Raw genomic sequence first — 7,754 nt, forward strand, 5'->3', positions numbered from 1 at the left:
TTGTACCTTCTGTCTGTCTTAACACAGCACTTTGCAGAGAAAATGTTTGTTGAATCAGTAACATATATATGCACATGATTGTCATAAAAGTGCCTTGTATAAATCTGGAAAAGAAAATATGTCACAAATGGGTCATTTAAACTACGTGAAAACTAAATGAATGTTCAAATGACTAGATTCAACCTCAATTCCCAATTTGTAACAGATCATTAGCTATTTAAAGGCCTGGGAAGAGTCAGGGAAAGGAGTTGAGAAGCAGGTGATTCTATGGAGTTTGGTGATGGGAATAGTTCCTTATTATATGTTTCATAAATTATATAAGTACTGATTAAGTGATTATATTTTTAATTTCTACCTCTCTGAGCCTAACACAATACCTGGCATACACTAGGTAGTCAATGAATAGTTATTAAATGAAGGAGGAAGAGAACAAAAGACATCGGTATCGTAAATGACACCAAACCAAGGAATAGGAATGTGGAAGGTAACTAACATGTTTTTCCATCCTTTACCAAGTTTCAACATGCACAGCCATTTATAAATTATGTGTTTGACTTTCTACTAATATGCTGTATACACTGAAAAGATAAATCCCCAATGTTAAAATACATTTTAAATAATTTAATAGTATTTTATTAGTAGTATAAGAACATTTTTGCTTTCACTCGATACTTTATAACTTGGTACTTCATTACTTTTTAAAAAATCTTGGCTTAACACTTTATGATACAGTGATTTTAAAGTCTTGTTCTAAGTTTAGTTATTATAAACTTCATTTTAATAGCTGTCATAGCTGAAAAGATATTTCAAAAATATATTTAGGTTTAAATGGAAGAGATGCATTGTCATTGGCTATATCTATTAAAGTATTAATTTTCTTTTTCAGTCCTGTCAACTAGTTCTGTAAAGGTTTTTGTCGAAGTTTGACTAGTATATTTCCATTTTCTCTGCTGTCAGTCAGTATTTCTTGCAAACCAATTTAAAGACATCACATTTAGCCTTTTCAACAGATAAATTTAAAAACCACTGAAATTCATCATTTGGAAAATCTAAACAAGTAGAAAAATTTGTGTTTCCAAAATTTTGGTATTTATTAGAGTTTTGACAGGACACACGTACACATTTTTCTGCAACACTTACATACTGATGGAAATATTTCCACACATTTTCAAAGTTGCTCTCTCCAAAGTGGTTCTTTCAAAACACATACACACTTAAAGGAAATGGGGAGAAGGAAGTTACTGTCTCACTTATTGCTAAAACTTTACCTTAATAGGAAAGTGTGTGTGTATGCTTGAAATCCACTATGTAGCATAATATCTACAGACATTATCACAGAAAAGGTAAGGTAGTCTGGATCACTTGTATTTTTGACAGAGAAAAGTGTATAATTTATCTTGACAAACACTCTTTTAAGTAATAATAATTAGCACTGACTATAATACTCATTTTGGTGATTAATATTATATGCATAATTTTTATATGCATAAATAATTCATTCCATCCTCAGAACAACCCAATGCAGCAGTTACTATTATTATCTCCATTTTACAGATGACGAAATTGACCCCCAGAGATGTTAGATAACTTTCCCAAGATTACATGGCTGGTGATGGCAGAACTATAGTCAGAACTTATGTAGTGTGTGTCTAGGGTATGCTTTTAAGCCACAAGTATCTTGAGTTCTTCGCTAGAAGAGAAAGAGTTTTCATAATCACCCCCATCTCAATCTAAGGTGTTACATAGATTCTATTGAAAGGCTTTGTTTTTACAAAATCAACCGCATCAGTGACCTCCTATGCTACACAAAACTTCAATAGATGGATCGCAGATGAACAAGAGCATTCAGTTGATCCTTCTCAGGGCAACTTACATAGCACACGTATGACATGACTGACAAAGGCCTGTATGAATATGCCAGTGCCAACATGTATGTCAAATAACGAAGCTGAGTTTCTTTCTTACGTTGTAGAGAAAACAAATAGACATTGAAATATTTTCTTTTGTTCTCTCTCTCTTTTTTTTTGGAGTTGGAGTCTCACTCTGTTGCCCATGCAGTGGCATGCTCACAGCCGCTCTAGCATTGACCTGCTGTGCTCCAGCGATCCTTCCGCTTCAGCCTTCCAAGTAGCCAGAATTACAGGTGTGTGCTACCATGCCCAGCTAATTTTTTGATTTATTGTAGAGATGAGGTTTTTGCCAAGTTGCCCAGACTGTTTTTGAACCTGTGGACTCAGGCAGTCCTCTCACCTCGGTCTCCCAAAGTGCTGGGATTACAGGCTTGAGCCACTGCATCCGGCCTGCAATATTTTCTATCTGTGTTTAGTAGATTGTCTTGAACATCCCTAGATTATGCACTCTCCACTTTTGATGTCGTTTGCTTTAGCAAAAAATGTAAAGAGATCGAAAATTACCCACAAGAAATGCAGTTTCAGTAAAATAGGTGCAGAGGAATTCACTAGGGTAATTGAAAAAACTCAAGTATAATTTGAGAAATAAAAGGAGGATGAGTTCACATTTTAAAATCTGATACTGATGAAATGTTATTTTTTTAAAAAATATAACTTTAAATGTAAGAACAGTATTAGTTTACATTATAGGAGTGTGAATTGAGGAGCTCACTATACCGAGGACTTAATCCTTTATAGAGTGCCAAGTCTCATACTGAGCACCTCCTCTAAAATCTAAAGAGGAATATGAATTGGAAGAAATTTGTATGAGAGTCATAAAACATTAAAAAAATTAAAAAGTGTGAGAAAAAAATTAAAAGACCTGGAGTTGTTTATCCTAGAAAACACCAGGGAATTTAAGAGTCTTCCGGTATATGAAGAGTTATAATCCCTTAAGGTCTACTTAAGTCTTTGCCACATCTGGTTAGGCCAGACACAGATTCCTAGGAGAATTAGCTGAGGAAATAACAGCAGTACACCTCTTTAAGCCAGAGGTTATTAAGCCCTTGCATTTGAAATAGATTCAATCATTAATTACACATAATTGACAGTAAATAACTGAGTCACCAAATGAACAGTGTTTAAGAAAAGCTATTATTCCCCACTGATAAGAAACTAAAATAATAAGTACCTTCAAAGTCCACTTAGCAGGTTTGAGCTCAAAGGCCTAATATGATTCTCTGAAGATAGAAACTGCTGACATGACTTATGTAAATAAGTTATTGTCAACTATTAACAGATTTTGTTTAAGTACATAATAGACTATCAAATAAGATACAGGGAAAAAAGAGAGAAAATAAGAGAAAAGGGGGCAATTTATATTTGTCTTGATGCTTATAATAATTTGATTGGAAGACAATGAGATTTTCCTAATAGGGGAGTATAATAGTAGTACTTCAGGTAATTAAGGGTTTTAGGGAAATAAGTAATTTCTAGCTAGTTGTTTTTTTTTTTTTTTAAATCAAAAAGCTAATGCTAGCAGTTTAAGGGTTCTGATCTCCTAACACTTTCTCTTGGTTTTTCTCATGAGTCTAATATAGAAAGTGAGAAAGTCTTTTGATCTGAAAAGCCTCATATTTTATTCTAATGTAGTCTTGCTTTAAAAAAGAGTTTTTCCCTTATAAAACACACTTGAACTTCAGGCATTTCAGTTTGAGTTTGAACTTGGCTAATTTGGCCCAAGAAATAATGTTGAGTTGGGTCTCCCAATCATACTCCCAACTCACAAAATGAGTACATGCTGAACCATTTTCCAGATCAAAGAAACAGGTTAATTCTTCTCTGCACTAAGGAGGCATTAATTGGTCTCAATTTAAGTTCCCACGAGTATCTGAATTTTTCTAACTATATCGTGGGTTGCTTTGTGTTTTATTAATTTATTTTGCTTGGAAATTTTAATAAATTAACTAATTTTGTTTCCCCATTTTTTACTCATTTTTACAGCAGGCTTTTCATTTTAATTATATTCTGAGCCAATTCATGGTCAGGCTTATATCTTACACTATCTCCTCTACAAAAATGGTTTTCTTTTATTTGAAATTGTGGGATGCTGCGATTGCTGTATCAGCTGATAAACATTAGCTGAAAACTGTAGCAACAACTCATGATGTCTGAGGGACTTAGAGTTTGTAGTATAATGAGGAAAAAATGCTCTAAATGCGATGCAAATAATATGAAACAAAACATGTTTTGCTTCTGTAACCATGTAGTTGGTAACATTATCTTACCTCTCTAGACTTGACATTTTTTCTGCTATAAAACAAATATTCTAATGAATATTCTCACTTCCTTAGCCAGCTGACTTGTAAATAGAAGTCATTCCGATCCTGTGACTGCCATTTTATCAATTTTCTCCCTAATGGGAGTGATATTTATTGTATTGTTATGCCGCTTACCTCTTCCAAGGTTACAATAAAAGAACTGGAAACAATAGAAGGCTTTATTAAGATATAACAAAGCAATGATGCTTCCATACCAGGCGCCATTTGGAGAACAGATTTTCCATTTTGAGTAGTGGAGAATGAAAACCAAGCACTCATTTCATTGAAATATATAATCTAAAAAATATCGTAGACCAGGTGCAGTGGCTCACACCTATTAATCCCAGTACTTTGGGAGGTCAATGTGGGAGAATTTCTTGAGGCCAGGAATTTAATACTAACCTAGGTGACACAGCAAGACCCTGACTCTATGAAAAGAAATTGGCCAGGTATGGTGGCATTTGCCTATAGTTCCAGCTACTTAGGAGGCTGAGGCAGGATTGCTGGAGCCAGGAGTTCAAGGCTACAGTGAGCTATTATTGCACCACTGCAGTCCAGCTTGGGTGACAGAGCAAAAACTCTGTCTCTAAATAATAATAATAATAATAAATTGTATTACCAAAAATAAATAAATAAATAAATTGTATTACTGGTTAAGTAGTTGATTTTTTAAAAATTGTTTGAGTCGGCTGGGCCCAGTGGCTCAAGCCTGTAATCCCAGCACTTTGGGAGGCTGAGGCGAGATGAATGCCTGAGCCCGTTGGTTCAAGACCAGCCTGGGCAACATGGTGAGACCTCGTCACTACAATAAATAAAAAATTAGCCAGGTGTGGTAGCGCGCGCCTGGAGTTCCGGCTTCTTAGAAGGCTGAGGCAGAAGGATCGCTGGAGCCCAGCAGGTTGACACTGGGGTGGCCGTGAGCATGTCACTGCACTCCAGCCGGGGCAATGGGTGAGACTGCAACTCAAAAAAATAAAATAAAATTGAGTCAACGGTTTACATTACTGTCAGTCTAATTTTCCAAAATTTTGAACATAACTTTATCTTCATATTTCTTTTATAACTTTTTCCGTTACTTTCAGATCTGTTTTTTTCCTGTTACTTTTAAATCTCTATTTGCTATTTTTATACCATTGCAAATGAAACACATATAATACTGGCATTTTAAAAATCTGTTGTAGAGCTGCTAATGATGATGGTAGCAGTCAATTGGTACTATGTTTCAGGCATTCTATTATTAAGTTCATTTGATCCTCATAGCAATTTCATGAGATATGCACTATTATCATCTCTGTTTTACTGAGGAGAAAAGCACTATTATTAATATCATCCTCACATTATGAATGAGACTAGTAATCAGAGATGTGAAATAATTTGCCCAAAGTAGAAAGTGGCAAAGCCAAGCATTAAACCTGAGTCTGTCCAATTCCAAAGCTTGTATTCATAAAATCTCTCATTACAGATAAAACAGATAAATAAAATATTTGCCTTATCTGAATAAACAGAATTATATTTCCAGATGAAATACTGGGACCCATAGTCTGACAAAAACCTTTCTCTACTTTTAAAATTTATTTACATGAAACCTTTTATAAAGGCATAAACATCAGCTAGACCCTTAGCTGAACGTTCAACAAAAAGAAATTGGAAACATAGAAAATGAGGATATATAGCTCTATCTATAGGTGAATATGATTAGTTAAAGTGATCATCCTTAAAGTGTGCCTTTTAAATTAATTTTAGGCCAGGGATGGTAATTTACGCCTGTAATTCCAACACTTTGGGAACCAGGAGAATCACTTGAGCTTAGGAGTTCAAGACCAGCCTAGGCAACATATCAAGACCTTGTTTCTAAAAAACAAAACAAAACAAAAACACAAAAAATTAGCTGGGTATAGTGACATGCGCCTGTAGTCTCAGCTACTTGGGAGGCTGAGGCAGAAGGATTGTTTGAGCCCAGAAGGTCAAGGTTGTCATGAGGTGTGATTATCAAGTTATTAAATTGTAGTTCTCAGATTATAAAGGCAAAATACCCAACCTCTTGTCAGTTGAAGGTAATTTTCCCTCTTCTTGTCTTAAAATGTTTGTGGGAGGAAAAGATTAGAGAGACAGAGAACTTCTTTTGGTCTGAGAACTGTTTCAGCACTGTGGATATGGCTTTAAGAGCTACACTGATCACTTGTTGATTGTTACAAGGGAAGAACTCCTCTAGCTTCCCCATGTGGTTTGCTTTGTGTGTGGACCACAGTAAAAAATGTACAGAACCATTAGCAATGTATCGATTTGTATCTACTGTATTCTTATATCCATTTCTGAATGACACTGAAAACATTTGGAAAGTTCTGAAGGATTATTGTTTTGAAGTATAAAACGTATTTGGATTCACAATTTTTTTGTTGTTTGTTCTGAGTCAGTGTCTCACTCTGTTACTCAGGCTGGAGCACAGTGGCTCTATCAGGGCTCACGGCAGCCTTGACCTCCTGGGCTCAGGCGATCCTTCTGCCTCAGGCTCCCGAGTAGCTGGTTAATTAAAAAAAAAAAAAAAATTCTGTAGAGATGAGGTCTCGCTATGTGGCCTAGGCTGTTCTAGAACTTCTGGACTCAAGCAATACTCTGGCCTCCCAAAGTGTTGGATTACAGGTGTGAGCCATTGTGCCTAGCCTACAATTTATTTTTTTTTAAGAATGAAAAAGCCATAGTGTGGTTATTGACATTGAAAATAAATATTCTTATCCTTAAATGTGGGACTAAATCTTTGAATATCCTTTAAAATGAGGAAATGTCCCCTGAATTTAGAGAAGTCACACATACATACATCCCAGTTCCTCTAATTACCTTTGGCAGTTTGTTCACAGATTTGTGGCAAAGTCTCTGGAATCACATGATCTGAAGTATAGATCATTGCCTCAAAATCTGAAGCATCCTATGCACATGGGCATCTTTAAATAATTATTTGAGTTTATCTTCAAGTGACAGCTGAAAAGACCTAAATTATAGTCCTGTTGTGGGACAAAAAGTCCCCACTCCACTTTAAAATCTTAACTCCATCACGCCCTATCCATTGAACCACGTAATTCTTAGTTCTTCATTTGCCTTCTGTACCTCTCTTTAATCATGTCTGGAAAAAAGATAAATAAATGGGTCTAAAACGCAGCTTCTGTAGTTATGGAATAAGAAAGTAAGAAGAAGCTATAAAGTGTACCCTCAGCGGACTTGGAGATTAATGGGAATGAAAAAAATAGGAGTTAGTGGATCTAAAACGATAGCGGAAAGGAAATTTCTCTGCACACAGGCTCTGGCAATTTGTGAAAGTTCTCGCCTATCCACAAACAGAAAGGCCACAACTCTGCAGACGGAAAAAGTCGAAAACCGTTCAAATAATGCTAACCGACGCACAGTTGTTCGCCCTTACTATGTGGCTATTTATTTCACGTCTCTGAGTTTCCAGTTTACCCCAAGTCCCCGAGCAGGTCCTGGGGGCAGAGGCGGGGGTCTTACGCCTCTGGCGGCCAAGGGCTCCCGGCCCGGGCGCCCGCCGCGGTCA

Source organism: Carlito syrichta, unplaced genomic scaffold (assembly GCF_000164805.1).
Source record: "Carlito syrichta isolate Samal-C Ts95f unplaced genomic scaffold, Tarsius_syrichta-2.0.1 Scaffold316389, whole genome shotgun sequence".
In the NCBI taxonomy this organism is placed as follows: Eukaryota; Metazoa; Chordata; class Mammalia; order Primates; family Tarsiidae; genus Carlito; species Carlito syrichta.